At 42.8% G+C, this 24,324-nt stretch overlaps 1 non-coding gene across 1 annotated transcript; it reads left to right on the forward strand.

Annotated features, from left to right (window-relative positions):
- Positions 1-20,190: 20,190 nt before the first annotated feature.
- Positions 20,191-20,322, forward strand: LOC125367380. The gene has a single exon (XR_007214072.1). It is a non-coding gene; the product is annotated as a small nucleolar RNA SNORA51 (small nucleolar RNA).
- The last annotated feature ends 4,002 nt before the right edge of the window (positions 20,323-24,324 follow it).

A 24,324-nucleotide genomic window follows, 5' to 3' on the forward strand; every position in this document is an offset into this window, starting at 1 on the left:
GATGTCTCTTTGACTCAATCATTCTTTTACTCATTCATTCATCCATTAATTCTACTGTATGCCAATCTGTTTGAAGTCTTGAATATGCAGTGGGCAAGGAATACTTATTAAAAATTTCAGCTCTAGAGGGAAAGCAACAAGGAAATGCTTATGCAAGTACCTTTTCCTCTATTTAGGTAACAGCCTATAAAGCAAAGCAAAGCAAAATTTACTAATAAAGAAATAAAGGAGCTGGGTGCTGGTGGCTCATACCTGTAATACTAGCTACTCAGGAGGCTGAAATCTGAGGATCATGGTTTAAAACCACCCCAGATAGGAAAGTCCATGAGACTCTCATCTCCAATAAACTACTAGAAAGACCTGGAAGTGGCTCTGTGTCTCAAGTGGTAGAGCACTAACCTTGAACAGAAGAAGCTCGGGACAGTGCCTAGGTCCTCAGTTCAAGCCCCAGGACCAGTGAAAGAAAGGAACAAAGAGAGGGAGGGAGGGAGGGAGGGAGGGAGGGAGGGAGGAGGGAGGGAGGGAGGGAGGGAGGGAGGGAGGGAGGGAGGGAGGGAGGGAGGGAGGGAGGGAGTTGTGTTGGACAACTTGTATAATTTATTTGGGAATTGAGGAGAGATGGACTAGAACCTGAACCTGAGGCTTACTCCAGCACCCACAAGCCTATATTATGGAGTTACTGAAAGTCAGCGCCATTTGCCACTGGGTGGAGCAAGAGATAAGGAGCAATCCATAGGAGTTAGGATTCAACCCATCAACTCCTGTGCCAGCACTGTGAACCAGATGGTCTTACAAGCCCATTCTGGCTCAGTAATTGGGGTTCTTTGGTAGTCACTCATGTCCAAATGTAGGAAAGAAGATGTGGGGAATACCGAACCCAAGCACCCAACTTAACACCACAGTTCTGGGACCAGATGTTTGTGAGACTAGGTTCTGTGGAAACCCAACTAGGCCCTTTGCTCCTTTTTCTTGTAAAAGTACACAGATTCCAACAGGAGCTGACAGAATGTGGGGACCAGCACATGGGACCCCTTTCAGAGACAAGGGCAGGAAGTGGGTCTGACCTGGAGTGACAGAAGAGAGAAACTTGGAAAAAATTAAAAAGCTAACCCATTGAATTGCTCCTATGGTTAGCCTTCTCCCGGGCCTCCAGTGGGCAACCCAGAGACACTTGTGCCTATGGATTTGATGCCGGGCTCTGGTTTTCTCATCCGAAAAAGGAGGCTAGCTAATTTCTAATCTTACTAATGCTCAGCATTTTTCTACCTTAACTAAATTTCCAAATACACTCTGCTCCCCAGGAGCATAGTTTTTGCCAAATATGCAAAGACTTGCTCCAATAGCCATTGGATCTAGCCATGCAGTTATGGAAAAAACCCAAATCAAATATCTGTATCAGAAGAAGTAGCTCAGTGGGTCTAAAGAATTCCAAAGTTTGGTTACTATTATTAATATTTCAAGTTTATTTTTTCAGTTGTGGGGCTTGAGCTCAAGGCCTGGGTGCTGTCCTGGAGCTTCTTTGTACTCAAGGTTATCACTCTACCACTTGAGCCACAGCACCACTACATTATTAATATTTCCTTATGTTCACTCTAAAACATAATTTTTACATAAAAATGTGTTAATCCACCATAAATTGTCCACAACTGTAATACTTTTCCTTGCATTTTTACAGTATCTTAAAATGCCTGCATAATGGAAATATAGGGTATTTTCCCCACTAATCATGAGTCCTTATCAGTGTTTATATTCACAATTAATGACACTACCCATAGACTACAAAGTCCAAAAGTAACTAGTACTTTATATTAATATAGTCTGATTTCAGCATCTAATAGCCAAAATTACTTGAATAAACTCTTGACTTCATAATTAACTTGTTATTGATTAGACTACTAAAAAAGTAGTCTAACCAATGCCCTAACCTATGATCCTAGCTACTCAGGGGCTGAGATTCAGAGGATTGTGATATGCGGCCAGCCAAGGCAGAGAAGTCTGAGAGATTCTATCTCCAAAATACCAGCAAAACACCAGGCTGGAGGTGTGGCTTAAATGGTAGAGAGCCAGCCCCCAAAAAGCAAGCTAAGCAATTGTGACTCTCTGAGTTGAAGCCCCAGGTTTGTTTTTTTTTTTTTTAAAGAAAAGTCTAAAGAAAGTAGTCTTGTTGCGCACATAAAAATGAGATTTTAGTTTTCTGGTTCAAAAAATAAAGCAAAACTAAGGAGGGAAACCCCTTTTCACTAACCTTGCAATTTATAATGTTCTATGTGACAGGAATGGTGCCTTGGGCTCAATTCATTCAACCAAAGAACGTCTTACATACATGCATTTCATCTTCAAGGGTAAAAACTCATGTATAAACAATTTAAATTAAGTTTGTTTAAAACACAAGGGGTAGACATGCACACAATAAGTAGCTAAGTATTATTAGATAGATAAAAGAATTACTTTGGTGGCTCTAAAGTTTTTTGGCTAATTGGTCTCACTTCTTTAGGGACATTCAAATCATATTACCCACATATTCCCCATAAGCTCCACATAGCAAGAGACCCTGTTCTAAAAGCTTTACTTTTAGTCTCAGTATCCACACAGATGCATGCATAGGTTTCATAGAGAACTGAGTTAGGTACTGATAATCTTCTTTGAATGAAAATGGAAACATTTGTTTCTTGAAGAATATATACTGTGAAATGTTTAAGACCTCATCTCCTTTTTCCTCCCACCCCCTTCAAATGTCTTAATCTCATCTCTTCTTGCTCATTCCCTTCGCTTGTTTTGGGTTCCCTCAGCATGATGCTCTAAAGTCTATGAATAGTTCACTCATGCATTTATTCATTTAACAGTGCTTATTAGTGACCCACTATGGGGCTGGCACTGTACTGGCCTTTGGGTACCCAAGATGAATGATATTGACCCTGGTTTCCAGGAGGATGCCATCTTGCTGACATTGGCCCACTACCTCTTAAATGAACTGAAGTCAATCACTGTACTTAAATCCAGGTGCTCTGCTCCTCCCTACTGTGAAACATGGGGTCTTTCACCTGCTTTCCAGACCACTTCTCTCACTCATTATAAACTCTCATGAATGCTGAGACCATTCACCAGTGGTCCCCTCCCACTCCAGCATCTCACACCATGCCTAGGAAAGAGTCCCCATGAAATGTGATGTGTGGGTGGGTGGATGGATGGATAAATGGATGAATAGGTAGATGTATCCATGGATAAATGGATAACCAGTATCCCTTAATAATTACATAATGACAAGTTCATTGGGATCAGTTTTTTAATTAACTTATTTCCCAATGTGTCATGCACAGTATCAAAATCTGGGTGGCATTTCCGTTGTTTAGGTAAGGACAGTCTCAGAAAGAATGTCTTCATTGAAATCATTTCATGGCGTTTTATATAAAATTCCGGAGAAACCTCCCAAGATGACCACGCTGCCCTCGCCTGCCCTCTGCAGGCTCTGACCCTACGCAGGAGCACAGATTTCCTGAACTTTTTTCTAACCGTTTGGAAGTTTGGCCAGTTAAAGAATAAAAGCTCCTTGGGAGAACAGGGTTGGAAGAGCTAAGGAGCTCTACAGAGCTGATCGCGCCCGGACAAGTGAGCGGCCATCATGCCAAGTCTCCTATGAGCCTCTGGGAGTCATATAAAAGCTCGAGGGGCCCCCTTCGCGTGGAGAAGAGGTCCCCGATCCCTCGGCTGGCTCCCGGAGCCCTGTCACCCTTGGAGAAGCCGCCCAATGACAAGAATGAGCAACTGCGCCTCCAAAGACACCCAAGATCAAGCGCAGCTACCCGAAGTGGCACGCCCCCTCCTCCTTCAACCTCCGCTGTCTCGTCGAGGCTCCGAGGGCCCCCGACACCCCGCTGAAGCCCCCGGGTGCTGGCCGCTGGCATCCCCGCCCTCAGGCCCCCGTCGGGTGTCAGCTCGTCTCTCCCGTCGCTGGTCTTCAGCTGTCAGGAAATGCGAAGCCCTGGGCGCAGCGCACACAGGAAGCCGGGCATGTCCTAATCACACCAGAGTCCAACCTGGGATGGGTCCCCGGCTCCCCACGGGGGGCGGGGGGAACACCAAGGTCACCAAAATAGGGGTGACTTCTCCACTTTCATTCGGCAGCTCTTTGCCCTTCTGAGCCCCCTCCCCCCATGCAGATTGACTTTCTTTCCATTCCTTCACCCATTTGGTGGTCTACCCTTTGGGGCACTCCACAATCCCTCCTGGTGCTTCACGGTCCAGGAGCTTGCCCTCTGCCCGTGGGCTTCCTACTGCTCCGGCTGAGGTTCCCTTGCCAGTCCTCCGCCCCCCCCCCCTCCAAACCGGGTACCCGCAGGACTGGAGGGGAGGAGACGTGCCTCCCACTCGCCCCGGAGCGGCTGGGCGACCGACGCAAACTTCTGCACTTACTTTGGGCCGCGGCTTCCGCCCCTCGCCTCGGCTGGCTCTCCCACCGGCAGCGGCTCCGCGGCGGCGACCCGGAGCCCGGCGCTCGCATTCCCTACCCCAACGCAGCTGCCAAGTGCGCAACACCGGGAGGACGCTCTGTGGATGGCCCGCGCGCCCTAGGGTGCCGGGGTGGAGGTGGCGCTGCGAGCGGGGAGAGCAGGGGCCGCGGGCAGCCGCGCAGCCGCCCGCCCGCCCGCCCGCCGGGGCCCGGGGATGCCGCGCTCCGCGCCGCGCGCCGGGCTCCCCGGCCGGCTCCTGTCCGGCTGGCAGTTCTAGTGCATGCCAGGTCTGCAGCACCGTGGCCGTCCTCCCCCGAAGGGACGTGCAGTTCCCCTAGAGGCTGGCGAGGCTCCCCGCGCGGGCGGGCGGGCGGGCGGCGGGTGGGCAGCGTGACCGCGGGTGCAGAGGAGAGGGAGGAGCGCGGGAGCCGCGGCTCCCCGAGCGAGCGAGCGAGCGAGCGCGCGCGCCTCCCGCTTCCCGGGCGCGGAGCGTGCAGCCCGCTCCAGCCGCTCGCTCTCCTCCTCGGGACTGCAGTCCTGACGTCACCTGCCCTCCCCCACCCCCCCACCCCGCCGAGGAGCGGCGCCGAGGGTGGGGTGCAGGGAGCGAGGACGCGTGAGTGGGAGCGGCCGTGGGAGTGCGCGCGTGTGCACCAGCAATTGTGCCCCGCAGGGCTGGGGACGCGGCGGCCAGGCAGCGCCCAGCCAGAGGGGCTTCGCTTCCGGAGCGGGGCCGGGTACTCGGGACACGGAGTTGGGAGGTGACCGAAGGGGCCACGTGGGGACCGTGGGAGAGGGGTGGGTGCTCGGGCCCCAAAGTTGGAGAGGCCCGAAACGACTTTTCAAAAGCCACGCTAAGGGGCGGAGGAGTCGAGGGGGCCGAAGAGAGAGGCAGATCGTGAGGGACCGGGCTACGCTCCAGGACCCCGGACGCCGTGAAGTTGGGGAGCTCTTGGGGATCCAGTTGGCCTGCACCCCATTGCGAGTTTCCAAAAGAAAGCCTCCTTCGGGGCGTCTTGGGTGCCTTTCACTCCAGGCGGTTTGAGTTTGCTACAAAGAGGTCAAAGCGGCTGACCTCCCCCCCACCCCGTCCCCCCCTCCGCCCGCCCTCCCGGCCCTCCTGGCACGACCCTGGAAGTCAAGGCCGGGCCGGAGGCTGGGCGAAAGCTTTTCCAGCGAGCAAAAAGAGGCCAAGGCCACCGCTGGGCTCGGTGGGCGGAGGCCCCGTCCCCGCGCCTGGTGAAAAGGTCCCGTCAAGAGTACCTGGAGCTCCCGGTGTAAAGCTCCAGAGCGCCCCGGGGTCGCCAGGGTGAGCCCTTCTACTCCCAAAGCACCCCCAACCTACACAGCCACCAACTTCCCCAAGAAACGAGAGGCGTCCTGCAGAGGCGCCAGCCGAAAGCTCTCGAGTGCTGAGCTGGCGAAGGCCGGTCCCGGAGCACCTGGCCCTTCACAGCGACCTTTGGGAGTCAGCGCTGGCCCGGGCGCCCCGCTCAGCCGCCGAGCGCTCCGCAGTCCGCCCGCTGCCCGCCGCCTCACGGCCGCAGCGAGATGTACATCGCGCTCCTGCAGGGCCGAGATCCGCCGCCAGCCGCCAGGCCGCAGGCTTGCCTCCGCAGGGGCCCGCCCATGCGGCCAGAAATGTTGCCCTCCGGAGTGGCAGTGGATTCTCACCGAACACATCTTTTTTTCTTGAATCCGGACATTATTTCATTGCTGAGTTTCGTCTCCACTTTTAATGGAAAAAAAGTGAAGAGTACAGACGGGGGGTGGAGGAGAATATATTCCCTGTATATTGTTAACACTTTTTTTTTTTTAAAAAAAAAAGCTCTACAACTTTCTAAAGTTACTGAAGTTGGTTCAGATCTGCAGGGAGTTTTCTTACAATTGTAATTCTGCAGTTGAAATATACTAAACAAGAAGCAAGCTGAGATCCTAGGCTATCTGTTAAGTTTATTAATCTAAGAACTTCCCACTTTAGAAAACTAGAATACTAGCTCATTAGGTAAAACCAAGTTCATACTTAACCATGGGATGGATTTCACAAACAGTATAAGTGAAATTTAAAAAAAAATATGCAGCATGTTCCTAATTAGAACAGAGGAATATCAGAGAAGGACACAGGGTCAGTCAGCCTCCAGGTTCTTCTGTGGCAGTCCTACTTTTTAATGTGTAAATTTGAAAGCACCCTGGCACAATGATGAAGGAATTACATAACTAGGTCCTAATTCTACATGATTCAAAAGTAGTGATTCCTGGATAGGAGTCACTGTTCAAATTCACATTAATAGTAAGCAATGGGCACGTCACTGCCACGTTAAAGGAATGATTGATAAACAAAATTGTGATGACAGCTGGCAGCCTTCTAAGTTAGGTCAAGGTTTTGCTTCCGAGTTTCAGTGCAGGAAGTTAGTGATGGTCTGTTAGCAAGTGTCACAGCTGGGCTGACAGTGGTTCTGACAGCACTGTGTGGTGTGGTGGTGCTGACCACTCCTTCCCACATTTCCTTCTGCATTCTCTTCACATCTCACCATCACCTTGTTTACATGCTAATATGATTGCTTGCTTGCATGTCCATATTCCTTCTAAACTTCTATGTTCCTCTGAAATAGGGATTATGTTTGCTTTTCTTAGGACACAATACGGTGCCCAGTAAATGGCAGGCATTTAATAAAGAGTTCTTGATAGAACTGGGTTTTTGAGTGTTGTTGCTGATTTGGTTACTGTTTGAAAGTACTGGGGTTTGAACCCGGGGCCTTGGACATAATGCTCTACCACTTGACTCACATCCCTAATCTTTTTTGTTTCATCTTGTTTTGTTTTGTTTTGTTTTGTTTTGTTTTAACATAGGTTCTCGTGCTTTTGTAGGCATCTGATTGCATTTTGCCTACTTCCTCCATAGCAGGAATTAAAGATCTGCATTGCTATGACAGGAACTGGGATGCGTGTCAGAAGCATAAAACAACTACATTTATAAACCTTCTTAAAAGTACAGTATTGGCATAAGAACAGAAACATAGACCAGTGGAACAAAATCAAGAGTCCTGAAATGTGTCCAAACACAGATGATCAACTAACACAATGAACAATGGATAATCAGTCATTAAGTAGTACTAGAAAATTGGATCTACACAGGCAAAAGGAAGGAAACTGGGCCCTTATTTTAAGCCAAAAACAAAAATGGACTCAAAATAGATAGAAGTCCTAAGTAAGAAAAAAATAGAGTTACAGTTTGACACTGGCTTTGGCCAATGGTTTTTGGCCAATGATTCTTTGGATAGCATACCAAAAGCTCAAGCTAAATCAATAAGGGAGAGAGACTAAATCAAACCAAAATGATTTTGCACAACAAAGGAAACAATCAACAAAATTGAAAGACATCTGATGCATGGGAGAAAATAATTGCAAAAATTTATAATAAGGGACTAATATTCCAATTTTATAGAGAACTCATATAACTGAAACTCCTATAACATCTGAAAACAAATGATCTAATGAAAACTAAAGGACTGGACATATTTTTCTACTCCAAAGAAGAAAGTAAGTGAAAAGATGGTCAACATCATCAGGTATTTATATCAGCAGATACAAATCAAAAACAAGCTATTACCTCAACCCTGTCAGGATGGCTGAGATAAAAAAGACAAAAGCCATCAAGTGGGCTCAAGGATGTAGAAAACAGGAGACCCCTGGACACTTTTGGTGGGAGGGAAGATTGTTGCAGCCACTGTGGAAAACTGTATGAAGGCTCCAAAGGACCATAAGGATAGAACCACAATACAACACCCCCCCTACCTTTTTGGCATATACTGAAAGAAAATGAACTCTCCACCTCATAAAGATAAATACACTTGCATGTGCATTGTAGCATTACTCATAATAGCCAAGGTATGGAAGCAACCAAAATGTCTACTGATAAATGAATAGTATTTTTCAGTGGAATACTATTCAGCTGTAACAAAGGAAAACCTGCTATTTGTCACAAACAGATGGACAGGAAGGACAAATGGAACAAAATCGGTTAAGTCAACTAAGACAGACACAGACAAATCTTCTATGATCTCAATCATGTGAGAAACAGTTTAAAAAAGTGAATGTTCAATACACAAATAATGAGACTGTGGTTATCATAGGGAAGGGATGAGAAAGGGAGTAGACATGTAAGTCAAAGAAAACAAAATAGCAGAATATTAGGATAAAGAAATTTAGAACAGGAATGTTCCAAATGAGAACTAAAGTTTAAAAGATTGTATGGTCTCAGGGATTTTCTTACATAAATAGATTTTAGCTGCTCTTGTAAAAAAAAAAGTAACTGAGATATGTTCATTTATTTCACTGTAGTAACTATTTCACTACCTTTATGTATCCCATGATATGCTGTAAACTTCAAACACACACAATAAAACTTGTTTTTAAAATTGTATCATTGGGCTGGAATGTAGCTCAGTGGCAAAGCCCTTGCCTAGTGAGTGCAACATTCTGAGCTTGATCCCCAGGAGCAATAAAGAACAGACAATAGATAAATAAAATAAAACTATGTCCAATTGAATCTGTTTTAAACTGACCAATATCATCACTATAAAAGAAGTACATATGTAATATAAATGCTAAATTTCATCTATTGCAAATGATTTATGTTTGTTTCAAATGATAAGATGGAGAGGAAAAAAAAAAAACAGGACAGGAAAAGGAGGGCATGCTAGATGAAGGTGGTACACACACCTACAGTCCTCGCCACTCAGCAGGCTGAGATCTGAGGACCTCAGTTCCAAACCAGCCCAGATAACAAAGTCCACAGGACTCTTACCTCCAGTGAAGCATCAAAAATAACCTGGAAGAGGAGCTGTGGCTCAAGTGGTGGAGCACTATCCTTGAGCAAAAAAACTCAGAGACAGTGCCCAGGCCCTGAGTTCAAGCCCTGGGATAGGCACAAAGGAGAAAGAGAGAGAGAGACAGAGACAGAGACAGAGACACAGAGAGAGACACAGAGAAAGAAACAGAGAGAGAATATTAGAGAGAGAGCAAGAGAGAAGAGAGTCAACTGAAAAAGCTAAGCATCTGTGGTGTGGCTCACATGGCTGCTCACTAATGACGTAAAAACATAAAAGTATCAGGTGCTTGTATCCTGTGAGCTCTCTTGTCCTATTTTTTCCCCATCTGCTTTTTGACATGTAGACTTTTTGAAGTTTGGAACTCTGAGGTCCTGTCCACATGCATTTCCCCATGCTGAAAAGTGGGACACTTCACTTAAATTGGGTGTAGGTATTGGTAATAAGTTCAGAGACACTGTTCATTCATCTTACCTTGGACATGGCCCTACCAGTGAGAGGAGAGCCAGAGTCCAGGCACTGCAAATATGGCGCCACAGGCCACTGGCTGTGCTAGCTCACTGTGCTCTCCAACAAGCCACCTATGTCCAGGTGCATCAGAGGGACCAGGTGGAAAATGAGTTACCTACACATCCATTCACACACACACACACACACACACACACACACACACACACACACCCCAATCCATAGCCATCATAGAGCCAGACTGTCATGTTTACAGAGAAGGAAGAAAGAGTTCTGTTGGAAGTCAGGGTGGGACATTCCTCAGAATGGGGTGACTAACTGGGGAGAGGCTGCAAGGCCACTAGAATTCCAAATCAAGCCCTTTGGCAAATGTAGTGTTGGCAATGTTATGGAGAATTACACTCTGTCCTTCTAGAAACTTCCCTGAGCAGTATAAACTCCCTCAATCTGTGATGCACCTCTCATTTTGCTAAACAAAAAAAAGCAAAGAAAGACAAGGACAAGGACAAAAATAAAAATAAGTTCATATAGTTCTTAGATTTCAGCACATCCCTTAGAAATCAGATAACACATTTCTTGTGCATATTTCTAGCATATCTGCATGCATATTCATGTGCCTAGCAAATCTGCAGATGTATACCTTTATGTGTGTACATATATATTTATCCAGATAAGTAAATAAATACAAAACACATATGTTACTTTTAAATTATGATCAAAGAATATTTAATCATTGCAATTCTGTATATTTATACAGAGACATACAAAAGGAGGTTAAATTAGCTGATTTTAAAATATTTTTAAGCATTTATTTTCAGAACAGCAAATTTGGTCTAAGACCCTGGAATTTTCCTATAAGTTCTCTCAGGACTTTGGTTTGCTTTTAATATTTTATGCTTCATGATATATTAAAAAGCTTAGGTTTGAATATTTTGTATAGTGTTTTCTAATCCTCATAGTTAACTTTAGGACCAAAAATTGAAGTGGCCAATTTCTTTTTTTTTTCAAATTTTTATTATCAAACTGATGTACAGAGAGGTTACAGTTTCATACATTAGGCATTGGATACATTTCATGTACTGTTTGTTACCTTGTCCCTCATACCCCCTCCCTCCTCCCCCTTTCCCTTTCCCCCCCTGAGGTGTTCAGTTCACTTACACCAAACAGTTTTGCAAGTATTGCTTTTGTAGTTGTTTGTCTTTTTTTACCCTGTGTCTCTCAATTTTGGTATTCCCTTTCAATTTCCTAGTTCTAATACCAGTATACACGGTTTCCAATATACTCAGATCCAATTTCTTTTTAAGAAGTCTTACACTGAAGCATTCAACACACACACAAAAAAAATTGTAACCAAAACAAACAGATGACACTGTGTATTTGTAGATATCCTTGCCAAAGGTAATTGAGTACAATTTTGCATCAAAATGGTAGCAAGACAGCATTTAGATAACCAAATACTTTGTGGATAATCACAGATTAGCAGTACATTTGTGAGTAAAAGTGAGGCTTTCCTATCTTAAAAAATTGAGCTGAGTGCCTACAGTTCAACGTCAGCTCAGGCAGGAAACTCCACGAGACTCTTATCTCCAATATACTACTCAGAAAAAGCCAGAAGTGACACTGTAGCTCAAGTGGTAGAGAGCTAGATTGAGCAAAAAGAAGCTCAGGAACAGTGTCCTGGCCCATGGTACAAGCCCTAGGACAGGTAATAAAATAAAATAAATTGACATTTTACTAATACATGGTTCAAATGTTCAATTATGCCTCATCACAGAAACTCAAATTGCATTTAAAATAGACCCTTTTCTAGGGCTGTTGTATCATGATATGTACAGCAGGCTTCCTGGATGGACTTAATTTTTTTTCTTGTGGATCCTGAGGCTTGAACTCAGAGCCTGGGTGCTGTCCCTGAGCCCCTGTATGCTCAAGGTTAGTGCTCTACCACTTGAGCCAGAGTGTCACTTCCAGCTTTTTTCTGAGTAGTTTATTGGAGATAGAGTAGCAGACTTTCCTGCCCGGGCTGGCTTTGAACTGCAATCCTCAGATCTCAGCCTCCTGAGTAGCTAGGATTATAGATGTGAGCCACTGGTGCTGAACTTAATTTTTAAGGATCTTCTTATCTTGTAAGGAAAATCGTTGTCAGATCATCAAACCTAATGAACTAAGTTCACCTCTGTTCTAGTTCAAGTTTGGGGAAGGGCTTGTACACAAAAATGAGATAGGAGGTTTTCTTTTTCCCCTTCTCTGGTACAAAGGTTAGAAAAGTTATAACTAAAAAAAAAAACAGATTTAGGAAGTCAAATACTCATCAGACTTTGTTCCTTCTCTTACCTACAATCTAGGGGGATGCCAGCAGTTCGCATCTGTAATCCTAGCCATGCAGGAGGCCGAGATATGAATATCAGGTTCAAAGCCAGCTCAAGAAGAAAGGTCCATGAGACTGTTATCTCCAGTTCAACACAAAAAGCCAGACAGTAGCTGTGGCTCAAGTGGTAGAGCACTAGCCTTGAGCAAAATAGCTAAGAGACAGCACCTACTATTGGCGCGCGCACACACACACACACACACACACACACACACACACACACACAAATCTAGTATTCTTCCTCTTTCCTGAGAATTTTCTGTGAGTTGTGCTCTATGACTTTGGAATCCACCTGAACCAATTAAGGAGAACTGAAAATTCCCTTGAAGGCTGCAGGAAGTACTTTAGTACTTTAGTAGCTGTACTCCTTGCTTCTTCTACCTACCGCTAAAAGAATACTCATTTGATCCATCCCTCCTTTACAAACACTTATTTCTGTAGACCTGTTTTCTGGCTGATCTTTTACCACTCTAGCATAGAGTAGTTGTTTTTTTTTTTTTTTCATTTGTATTGTCTAATTCAGATGATTAGGACTTAGGCACCTCTGGGCAGAGCTCTTGTCTGCCTCCGTGTTTATAAAGCATTATGTATACTTAGTGCACTCTATAAATAATAATAACAGTAATCACACTCTATACAAAATTAGAAGGTGAGCACATTCAGCCAGTTTAGTGCGCTGATTTGCTTTACTGCTCCCTAATTATCCCATGAAACCTATGGGATAATGGGCACCGCATTATGCAATCTTCCCAAAATATGGTACTATATATTTTAGTAGGCGATGCACCTGCACTTCCCTTCCACCCACCTCTGAGATGCAGAAATGGCAGGGTGATACTTAAGTTCTGTTCATGTTGCAAACTGTTCAAAGTAGTTTTCGTTTTAGCCTTTTCTGCCCCAAATCCAGCCAGCATTAAGGATGGCTAAAATTTATGTGTCCACAGGCATAGTGTGAATAAGAAGATGGGAGGGAATAATCCCCCCCACAACAGATAGTGAGTTATCCCCCCCACACACACACGCATGCACCTTCCCTACGAGCTGGGGGACAAGGGCGTTGGCGCAATCTTCACCTGATGGGAACCATTTATGACCACCGTGATGATCACAGAGATGAGCTGCTGGGGCTTTTTCCTTGACGGATAAAACAACAATCAGAAAACAAGCATTGGCTGCCAGGCACTGCTGGCTCATGCCAATAATCCTAGCTACTCACAAGGCTGAGATCTGAGGATTGCAGCTCGAAGTCAGGAATGTCCGGAGGACTCCTCCATCTATCAATAGCCATCACTAAGCAGAACGTGGAGCTGTGGCTCAGTGGAAAACTGCCTGTCTTGAGCAAAGGGAGGGGAGGGAGAGAACATGAATGAGACAGAGAAAGTGATTGAGAGTGAGAGAGAGGAGAAGGAGGGAAGGGGGAAGGGAGAAAGAAGGAGAATGAGTGAGAGAGGGAAAGAGAAAGGAAGATGTAGAGGGGGAAGCAAGAGGGAAAGGAAGAGGAAAAGAAAAAAATTAGCATCGCATTTTTTAGAGACAGGGTCTCCCTATATAACTCAGGTTGGTCTCCAACTCCTGCCTCAGCCTCTTGAGTGCTGGGATTTCAGGCGTGCACTGCCACACCCAGTGCAGCTTTGACTTTGTTGGGAAAACGAACTGCTTTTATTTTCCAACATAGAGCAATCACTGAAGACGCAGTGAGCAAATAGGCAGCACTGCAGATCTCTTCCTGCGACGAACTTGTCAGGTTGAGGTAATTAAGTTAGTGCTGCAGCTTCAATCATTGAGTAGGCAGGTTCCATGGCCAAAAATGTCAGACAAACAGTACTGCACAAAACTGGAGTCCTCACAATATGTTACTCCCTACAAAGAGGGAGTGCCTCTCCTTCACTGGTTTTAGCCCAGGTTTATTTGTTTGTTTTTGTTTTTGCCCCCTCTGATGCAGTCATGTTATTTCAATGTGCCAGAATGGAAACCCTGGCCAGAGACTTCTGCAGCCCCAAACTCTGATATCTGTATATTCAGCCTTCTCAATTAATTGGCTGCAGCGCCAAGTAGTAGAATTCCTTTGATACAGGAATACCTAAGGGAGTTCTCAGGAAGAACTGCTGGCTGCCCACACAGCTGAAGCCTCAGCAAAGGCACCAGGTCTGCACCCAGCAACGCACGCTCCTGGCTCTTACCTGCACAGCAGAACCTGCCGGTTCTCACAGCGTAAGGTGCTCACCTTGAGGATACTGTCATGAGGCATTAACACGCCAAAGCCATCTTTGGGCAGGAATATATTCACTTGAAATGTTTACCAAATAACTACACAAACACTCTCTGGAACTAACCTTCAGATTTATGTGTCGAAGACCATGGCAAATAAGAAAAACATGCCCAAGTACCTTCCAGAAAGCGCTAGTCAAATGATACAAAGAGACTTGTACAGAGACTCTAACTTTTCTCTAGTAATTACATCTAAATGTTCCAGCTACACATTTTAGATTAAAATCATTAGAATATATGATCTATTCATTGCTGAGCATCTATATAAATATGTATGTGTATATATATGCACACAGACATATATGGAGAAATATAGAATCATGGCATTTGTGGGGCTCAGGTAGGGAAGAAACATTCAGGTGGAGTGTTTGCATCTCAGAGGTCTATTGACTTCATTGTCTATCAGTCAAAGACCAGTAAAAGACATAGAATTCACTCTAAGTATTTTAAGAATACAGGGCCTCTTTGTACAATGACTTAAAGATAGAAAATAATAAATACGTTTATGTTGTTCATTCAAAAAAGAAAACAAGGAATGAAGGTCTGAGGGTATGGCTCAAATGTTATAATGCCTGCCCTGACAAGCACGGTGGCCCTGAGTTCAAATCCAAGAACCCGCCCACCCTCCTAAGAAAAGAATGCAGTGACTTAATATCTTGGATTCAATGCTCATAAAACAGTTGGAAAATCTAGAAGAAAATTCTCTAACTTGAATTTACAGAAACAATATGCAATAAAAATAAAAATAAATCTAGAACTAACTCCCAGACCAGTCATGTTCTCTGATGTCCCCACTGGAGATATAAGCCACACCCACATCCTATGCAGGCCTCCCAGTTGGAGCTGTTTCTTCAAATCTAGCAAGCAAAAGATGCCAAAGAAGAACGATGGTGATTATTATGACCTCCTTTGCTAACTGAAATGGCCAAAGCGGGCTACTGTTATTTTAGCAATTACTTTAAGGTTTTTCATATTCATCTTTAACTTATTATACTACTCATCTTTAATTTGTCTTCAACTTTAAATGGTATTGTGCCATGATATATTTTGCCAAAGAACCTTATAGTCATTGTCTTCCATTTTACATCTCCTGACTTTTTTTTTTTGCTATCATTGTCATACATTTTGCTTCTACACTCTTTAAACTCCACAAACACATTGGAACTTGTTTTGGCTGTGGTCAACTGTCCTTTGCAGAAATGTAAATATTTCCCATTTACTCACATTAAATATATAGTCATTTTGTACATACACACACATACACACACACACACACACACACACACACACTCAGAGTTACCATTTCCAGTGCCTTTTATTCCTGCAAATGCATCCTTCCTGATTTCCACCTGGTATTTTCATTCTATCAGAAGGACAAGCTCTAATATTTCTTACAGTATTTCTGTGGTGGGGATGGAAACCATTGTTTAACAGATTAGTTCCAATATTTTAGTTGTCTCTGCCATAAAAGTACTGTACTTGTTACTCTATCTTCCTTTTCTTTTCTTTTTAGGTCTGAGACTGGGTTTCAAACTCAGTACCTGACACTTGCTCATTGGCTAGCACTCTAGTGACTGAGCCATGCCCTCCCCGACATCTCCCACTAACTCCATCTTGACCAAAGCAGCAGTCAAAGCCCACCAGATCAGTGCATGCTAGGTTAGGATGTCTTCTGGAAGTTTTCTCAGATACAACTGCCTGTACTCCTCTACTGAGGGTCTGGTCTCATTGTGGCAATCCTAGCCAAAATATCAGAATAATTCCTGTAGATTCCATGCTGCTCTGAAATTTATATGGGAAAGCAGGGCAGTGCGTCAAAACAATTTTGATAAAGCAGAATAAAGTTGAGCAACCGAATTCTAATAAAACCAGTCCTGCTGAGTTCAGGATTGGTACTGGTATCAACTGGAACTCTCCTACACTAATAATAATTGCTAATAATGATGAAAAATGACACAGCACTCTGATAAATAACTTGTTTCTAATCAAGTTTTAAAAATGTATACTTTTAGCCTGGCACCAGTGGCTCACACCTGTAATCCTAGCTATTCAGGAGGCTGAGATCTGAGGATCGCAGTTCAAAGCCAGCTGGGCAGGAAAGTCTATGAGACTCTCATCTCCAAATAACCACCAGAAAACCGGAAGGGTACTGTGGATTAAGCAGTAGAGTGCTAGCCTTGAGCTGAAGAGCTCAGGGACAGCACCCAGGCCCAGAGTTCAAGCCCCATGACCAGAAAAAAAAAAGTATACATTTACCAAATGATTTAGATATCCCTCTCCTGAGGATAGAATCAAAATAAAAATTTATTTTCATACAAAGGTCTGCGTGCAAATGTTCACAGCAGCGTGACTCATAGACACCAGAGACGGGAACTAATCCATATGTTCTTCAACTGGGGAAGGGAAGAACAACCTGTGATATGTCCACATAATAGAAGAGCATTAGAAAAAGAAGGAGGAGGAGGAGGAGGAGGAGGAGGAGGAGGAGGAGGAGGAGGAGAGGAGGAGGAGGAGGAGAAGAAGGAGGAGAAGGAGGAGGAGGAAGATGAAGAGGAGGAGGAGGAGGAGGAGGAGGAGGAGGAGGAGGAGGAAAAGGAAGAGGAGGAGGAGAAGGAGGGAGGAGGAGGAGGAGGAGGAGGAGGAGGAGGAGGAGGAGGAGGAGGAGGAGGAGGAGGAGGAAGACGAAGACGAAGACGAAGACGAAGACGAAGAAGAAGAAGAAGAAGAAGAAGAAGAAGAAGAAGAAGAAGAAGAAGAAGAAGAAGAAGAAGAAGAAGAAGAAGAAGAAGAAGAAGTTGCCAATACACGAAACAGCCAGGCACTGGTACTTATGACTATAATTCTAGCTACTCAGGATGCTTAGATCTGAGAATCACCTTTCAAACTAACCCAGTCAGACAAACCTGAATGATTCCTATCTCCAAATAACCAGATAAAAAATGGATGTGTAGCCCAAGTGGTAGAACAGTAGCCTTGAATGCAAAAGCTGAGTGAGAGTATGAGGTCCTGAGTTCAAGTCCCATACTTCTGCACAAAAAAGGAAAGAGAGAAAAGGAAGAGGAGAAGGAGGAAGAGAAGGAGGAAGAAGAGGAGAAAAGAGAAGAGAGAGGAAAGGAAAGGAAAGGAAAGGAAAGGAAAGGAAAGGAAAGGAAAGGAAAGGAAAGGAAAGGAAGGATAGGCCCAAGATATGAAAAGAATGAAATAGTAGGAGGGAAAATTACAACTTCTGTATGTCAAGAAAAAATGACCTGAACTAAGGAAAAAAAAATACAAATAATCCCATGCCCGGGACAATCTGGAAAAGAGAAACAGTGATGGAGAAAAGACCATTAGTGAACATAGTAAGGGCTTAGAGGAGAAATTTTAAGACAGGGTAATAAGCATGGGAGTATTTGGGGTGATGATGCAACTGTTGGGTTACTGCATAGTGATGGTACTAATTTGTGACTTTATGCATTTGTGAAAATTTATAAAACTATACACCAGAGTGAGTGTTATTGTACATAAATTGTAAAACAAAAATTTGAAAACCTATATCCTAAATATTGCAACACCCACCTTTTCCCTGTGACTCAGCTTCAAGAATACAGGCAAGTAGGCATATTCCCCAGGGCTATAGTCTAGAGAGCTCTTCTCTTGAGATATAAAAAGATGGAGTGGAGGATGAAACAAAGATTTACATATACTGACATTTGAGAAAACTCTCCTGAAACAGCTGGACTTTGTCTGTAAGAGAATCATAATGCTCCTGAAGCTAGGTCTATCCAGTTTCTTAGAGTAAATTGGCATCCACGAAGCCAGACACATTTGAAGAAAACTTCTGTCATGAAAAACAAGAGGCAACATAGGCACACGACACTCAGTAAACTGAGACAAGCTGCAAGCTGAAGACGTTGAAACCTTTATTTAATATCCTCAAAGAGATAAAGTAGAATATTGCTCCTACCTTAAAAAGTACAATAGGAAAATCATATGGCAACTAGGAATTTCTAGCAATTGAGTGTGGACTAGATTTAAAATATCAGACAAAAATTTAATTATCAGAAGGGTGAGAAAATAGGCTGAAGAATGTCTTTCAGAAGGGAGAAAACAAGGGAGAAAACTTCTGGAAAATAATTACAACAATGATATAACACTTTTTTCCATAACGTGGAGTTCATTTCACTTAGCATCATCTTATGTGTTCATAAGGGTATAGCTATTGGGCTCTTGTGATCCTCTGCTGTGACTTGCCTAAACCTGTGCTAATTATTCCCTATTAGGGAAACCATAGAGTCCATGTTTCTTTGGGTCTGGCTCACTTCACTTAGTATAATTTTTTTTCCAAGTCCTTCCATTTCCTTACAAATGGGGCAATGCCATTCTTTCTGATAGAGGCATAGAATTCCACTGTGTTATATGTACCACATTTTCCTGATCCACTCGTCTACTGAGGGGCATCTGGGTTGGTTCCATATTCTAGCTATGACAAATTGTACCGCAATGAACATTGTTGTGCTGGTGGCTTTAGTGTGGTCTTGCTTGTAATCTTTTGGGTAGATGCCCAAAAGTGGGGCTGCTGGGTCGTAGGGGAGCTCTTCTATGTTTAGCCTTCTAAGGAACCTCCATACCGCTTTCCAGAGTGGTTGAACAAGTTTATACTCCCACCAACAATGTAGTAGGGTTTCCTTTTGACCACATCCCCTCAAGTATTTGTTATTATTAGTTTTCCTAATAATGGACATTCTTACTGGGGTGAGGTGGCATCTCAATGTTGTTTTGATTTGCATTTCTTTTATGGCCAGTGATGTAGAGCATTTCTTCATGTGTCTCTTTGCTATTCTCATTTCCACTTCAGAGAAGTCTCTTTTTAGGTCTTTAGCCTATTTGTTGAGGGGGCTGTTAATTCTTTGAAGATTTGTTTTGGAGGGATTTAATTTTTTGAGTTATACGTATATTTTAGATATGAGGCCTTTGTCCATTGTATGGCTGGTAAAGATCTTCTCCCAATCTGTGGGCTTTCTGTTTATCTTGGGAGCTGTGTCCTTTGCCCTGCAGGAGCTCTGCAGTTTGATGCAGTCCCATTTGTCCAACCGTTCTTTGATTTGTTGCATTTCTGGGCCTTTATTAAGGAAGTTTTTTCCTGTGCGGAGGAGCCCAAGTGTTTCTCCTATTCTTTCTTGTACTGTTTTCAGGGTATCTGATTTCACTTTGAAGTCTTTGATCCATTTGGAATTGATTTTGGTGCAGGGTGATATATAAGGATCTAGTTTTACTTTGTTATAGGTGTTGAACCAGTTTTGCCAGCACCATTTGTTGAAGAGGCTATCTTTCTTCCATCCTATTTTTTTTTAGCTCCTTTATCAAATATTAAGGGAATACCAAAATTGAGAGACAAATGATAAAAAGACAAACTATTCCAAAAGCAATACTTGCAAAACCATTTTGTGTAAACCAACTGTACAACTCATGGGGTGGGGGAAGAGGGAAAGGTGAGAGGGGGAGGTGGGGAAATGAGGGAGGAGGTAACAAGTTGAACAAGAAAGGTACTCACGGCCTTACATATGAAACTGTAACGCCTCTGTACTTCACTTTGACAATAAAGGAAAAAAATGGAAAAGAAGAAAACTTCTGGAAAGGGTCACAATTCAAAATCCCACCTCCAAATAATAATTAATACAGAAAAAGATCTAATAAGATATGTAAGATATCACAAGAAATGTACTCACTGCCTTATTATGTAACTGTACCCTTCTGCATAACACCTTGTCCACACAATTTAATTAATAAAAAAAAGAATAAAAGATCTAATGAGAGTATATAAAAAAGAGAAGGCTTCTGGGTGCTTGCCATGGGCTGTGCTCTTACACTGACTGTACAGAAAGAGGAGGCAGAGTAAACCTACTGCATACACACCTCAGCCCAGGCCCTGTTCCTGGTCTGTATTGTAAATGGGAAAACATGGGCTAGGGAAAAGAAAAAGTAAAAGGAAACAGAAGTCTAAGGTTTGGCCCAAAAAAAGTTTAAAATAATTTCTAGCATTGTGAACCTAGAAAAAGAAATAATTCAAACAAAATGTCAGTAATTACTGGATAAAGGTTTAATATCCAGAATACACAAATAGCTCCAAATGTAAAAGAGAAAGAATAAATAATCCACCTAATAAATAGGCAAATAAGCTGACAAGACAGTTCTCAGAAGAAATGCAGATGGCTAATAGATACATGAAGAAATAGTCAATATCATTATCCATCTCCTACTAGTCAAAATGGCAGCTATCAAGTAACAAACAACAAATGGGGAGGGGGGAGTACCTCACAGAACAACCACTATGGAAATTGGTATGGATATTTCTATAATAGACCTACCTATGACCCTACTGTACCATTATTGAGCAATGATCCAAATGAGTATAAATCAATATGCCAGAAAGACACTGCATAATCTGTGCTTATTGTAATATTGTTCATAATAGCCAAAATGTATAAAATTATCACTAACACCCTTCTATTGCTAATATATGCTAATTAAAAAATAAAATAAACTTAAAAGTATATGAGGGCTACACAGACTAGGAGAAGATCTTTACCGGCCATTCAACGGACAAAGGCCTCATATCTAAAATATATGCAGAACTAAAAAAATTACCTTCTTCCAAAACAAAACCGCAAAGAACCAATAGCCCCCTCATCAAGTGGGCTAAAGACTTACAAAGCGACTTCTCTGATGAGGAAATGAGAATGGCCAAGAGACATACAAAAAAGTGCTCTACATCACTGGCCAAAAAAGAAATGCAAATCAAAACAACATTGAGATTCCATCTCACCCCAGTAAGAATGTCCTATATCAAGAAAACTAACAATAACAATTGTTGGAGGGGATGTGGCCAAAAGGGAACCCTACTTCATTGTTGGTGGGAATGTAAACTGGTTCAGCCACTCTGGCAAGCAGTATGGAGATTCCTTAGAATGCTAAATATAGAACTCCCCTATGACCCAGCAGCCCCACTTTTGGGTATCTATCCAAAAGACCACAAACAAAATCACAGTAATGCCAGCAGCACAACAATGTTCATCGCAGCTCAATTTGTCATAGCTAGAATCTGGAACCAACCCAGATGCCCCTCACTAGATGAATGGATCAGGAAAATGTGGTACATATACACAATGGAATTTTATGCCTCTATCAGAAAGAATGACATTGCCCCATTTGTAAGGAAATGGAAGGACTTGGAAAAATTATACTAAGTGAAGTGAGCCAGACCCAAAGAAACATGGACTCTATGGTCTCCCTTATTGGGAATAATTAGTACAGGTTTAGGCAAGTCATAGCAGAGCATCACAAGAGCCCAATAGCTATACCCTTATGAACACATAAGATGATGCTAAGTGAAATGAACTCCATGTTATGGAAACGATTGTTATATCACAGTTGTAACTACTTTCAACGTCCCATCTGTATCTGTAGCTTCTATTATTGATGATGTTCTTGTATCACCTTCCTGTGGTTGTACCTACACTATCTCTGTAATCTTATCTGAGTATATTGGAAACCGTGTATACTGGTATTAGAAGTAGGAAATTGAAAGGGAATACCAAAATCAAGAGACACAGGGTAAAAAAGACAAACAACTACAAAAGCAATACATGCAAAACTGTTTGGTGTAAGTGAACTGAACACCTGGGGTGGGGGGAGGGAAAGTGGGAGGAGGGAGCAGGGTATGAGGGACAAGGTAACAAACAGTACAAGAAATGTATCCAATGCCTAACGTATGAAACTGTAACCTCTCTGTACATCAGTTTGATAATAAAAATTTGAAAAAAAAAGTATATGAGGGTTAAACAAATAAATCAGACCATATATAGATGCTAAAGAGAACTAACTGGCTGCAGTTAAAGAATCAGAAGGATGTTCCACTTCCTACAACAGATACTGGGAGCAAGAAGACTATAAAAGGTTATTTTCAGAATAATGGGAAGAAATTAGAGTCTGTGACCAGCTAACCTATCACAAGTATAAAGGTGATGTAAGCACATGTTGTAAGCATTTGAGTGCTCAGAAATGTTGCTTGCTGATTCCCAGGTACTGTTTCTCAAGATGCTACTGGATAATATCTCGAAGAAAAATAAGAATGTAAATTTTTTTAAAGCAGTAATTCTATGGGACTTAGGGGTCTAATACAGAAGTAAATGGAAGAGTCTCAGAATGGACTGTTTGTAATGGGCCATGTCAGACTGGAAGACAAGAGGAAGACAAGGGTAGAAAAGATAGAAAGATCACAGAAATATGACTCCCAGGAACATAGTCAAAATTTTATAAAAATAGCTTACCATTTTTGGAAGCCAAATTGCTTTTAATAAGCTCATTTTTATTTCTCTCAAAGTAATGCAAACACCCTAGAAAGATGATCATTTAATAAAAATAAAAGTCACTATGTCCCCATGTCTATAGTATACATTTCCTTTTCCTCTCTTTTATCTCTTTCTTTGTTTCTTCCTTCCTCCCTTCCTTTCTCTCTTCCTTCCTTCCTTTCTCTCTTCTTTCCTTCCTTCCTTTCTTCTTCCTTCTTTTCTCTCCCTTTCTCACCTTCCTTCCTTCCTTCCTTCCTTCCTTCCTTCCTTCCTTCCTTCCTTCCTTCCTTCTGTTCTCTCTTCCTTTTAGTTTTCTTTTTAAAAAAATTTTTTTATTTTCAAACTGATGGACAGAGAGGTTACAGTTTCATACATTAGGCATTGGATACCTTTCTTTTACTGTTTGTTACCTCCTCCCTAATTCCTCCCTCCCCCCTCCCCCTTTCTCTTTCCCTCCTCCCAAGAGCTGTTCACTTCATTTGCACCAAACAGCTTTGCATGTATTGTTTTTGTAGTCATTTGTCTTTTTTACCCTGTGTCTCTCGATTTTAGTATTCCCTTTCAGTTTCCTAGTTCTAATACCAGTATACATGGTTTCCAATATACTCAGATAAGATACAGACACAGTGCAGGTACAATCACAGGGAGGGGGTACAAAAAGATCATCAATAATAGAAGCTACGGTTTCACATCGCATGTTGAAAGTAGTTGCAACAGTGATATAACAATCGTTTCCATAACCTGGAGTTCATTTCCCTTAGCATCATCTTATGTGTTCATAAGGGTATAGCTCTTGGGCTCTTGTGATCCTCTGCTGTGACTTGCCTAAACCTGTGCTAATTATTCCCTATGAGGGAGACCATAGAGTTCATGTTTCTTTGGGTCTAGCTCACTTCACTTAGTATAATTTTTTCCAAGGCCTTCCATTTCCTTACGAATGGGGCAATGTCATTCTTTTTGATAGAGGCATAAAATTCCATTGTGTATATTTACCACCTTTTCCTGATCTATTCGTCTACTGAGGGACATCTGGGTTAGTTCCAGATCCTAGCTATAACAAATTGTGCTGCGATGAACATTGTTGTGCTAGTGGCTTTAGTGTGTTCTTGTTTGTGGTCTTTTGGGTAGATGCCCAAAAGTGGGGCTGCTGGGTCATAGGGTAGCTCTATGCTTAGCCTTCTGAGGAATCTCCATACCGCTTTCCAGAGTGGCTGAACCAGTTTACATTCCCACCAACAACGAAGTAGGGTTCCCTTTTGGCCACATCCCCTCCAACATTTATTATTGTTAGTTTTCTTGATATAGGACATTCTTACTGGGGTGAGATGGAATCTCAATGTTGTTTTGATTTGCATTTCTTTTATGGCCAGTGATGTAGAGCACTTTTTCATATGTCTCTTGGCCATTCTCATTTCCTCATCAGAGAAGTCGCTTTGTAAGTCTTTAGCCCACTTGTTGAAGGGGCTATTGGTTCTTTGAAGTTTTGTTTTGGAGGAATGTATTTTTTTTAGTTCTGCATATATTTTAGATATGAGGCCTTTGTCCATTGTATGGCCGGTAAAGATCTTTTCCCAATCTGTGGGCTTTCTGTTTATCTTGCGAGCTATGTCCTTTGC

Source organism: Perognathus longimembris, chromosome 18, assembly GCF_023159225.1.
Source record: "Perognathus longimembris pacificus isolate PPM17 chromosome 18, ASM2315922v1, whole genome shotgun sequence".
In the NCBI taxonomy this organism is placed as follows: Eukaryota; Metazoa; Chordata; class Mammalia; order Rodentia; family Heteromyidae; genus Perognathus; species Perognathus longimembris.